Source organism: Polistes canadensis, unplaced genomic scaffold (assembly GCF_001313835.1).
Source record: "Polistes canadensis isolate GaletaPanama2010 unplaced genomic scaffold, ASM131383v1 scaffold_13, whole genome shotgun sequence".
Taxonomy (NCBI): Eukaryota; Metazoa; Arthropoda; class Insecta; order Hymenoptera; family Vespidae; genus Polistes; species Polistes canadensis.
The window spans coordinates 228,386-229,609 of NW_014569560.1; positions in this window are offsets into that span (position 1 = coordinate 228,386).

A 1,224-nucleotide genomic window follows, 5' to 3' on the forward strand; every position below is an offset into this window, starting at 1 on the left:
GAATAGTTAAAAATAGTATATAGGAACATAACAATAGTCGAAATATATACTTTATTTACCCAGACAATAAAAATTCATCATTATAAATCGATATCTATAGAAATTAGGCCGTTAAACAAGATAAATATATATATATATATTTATATATAATAGCATAGAAAAATGCATACCAATGTACATGGGATTTTTTCTATGCAAATATCTTCTATCCTCGACATTATCGTAATATTCCGATTATATTATTTGGAAGTCATTTGTTAGAAGAATCGATTAGTATATAAGACAATTATTTACGTTAGAAAATATTTTTTAATTACCTTCGAATAACGGGATGCCATAGTATCCGTGCGATCTCCACCACCGATCCCGCGAAAAGAAAGAAGGAATATAAGCAGAACCCTGATTGGCTGATAAGTCACGTGACCAATAAGAAATTCCCAATAATCATATAGAATGCATTTCACACACACAAGCTTGCACCGTCACACGTACGTAGCTCGGCTTTCTTCATGACCACGCTAGTCAAGCTTGATATAATAATTTATTTATTAAATAAATAAAAAATTTATTCTATTTTTCTATTTAAGGTACACGTATCTTCTTAATATTTAAAAAATAACGAACAAAATAAAGGCAATATGCTCTATAAACCTTATCACACCGCACATGAAAACACACATAATTTATTTATTATATAAATCAGAAATCCATTCTATTATTAATTATAATTATCTAATTTATAATTATTACTATCTCCTGTATGTTTCTATCAGGTGTATACGTTCTTTGTTAATATTTAAAAAAAAATGAGTAAAATAAAGACAATATAGACTAAAAACTTTATCACATTGCAACGTTCTGATTCAAACATTCCTTCAATTTTTATGTAATTGTTTAAACTAATGTACATTTGTTTTATTAACGTTCCTATGCAGTAGTGACTTCGGTGGAGGAAATTTTCATCGAAATTATATTATATTTAAAGTATGTTAATAAGTATGCAATTTTTAAACCAGTACATTTATAGTATATGCTTAAACAATATGAAATATAAAAAGAGTGCATTAGAATATTAGAATAATTGTTAATTAATCGATAAAAATGTCTATTGCTGTTTAAAAGCTTTGAATATATGATCTATGTACCTTCTCCTTCGAAATTCAACGTTGAAATGAGACATTGTCCTCTATCAAATTACTTTTATTCAATGTTGTTTATATGAAT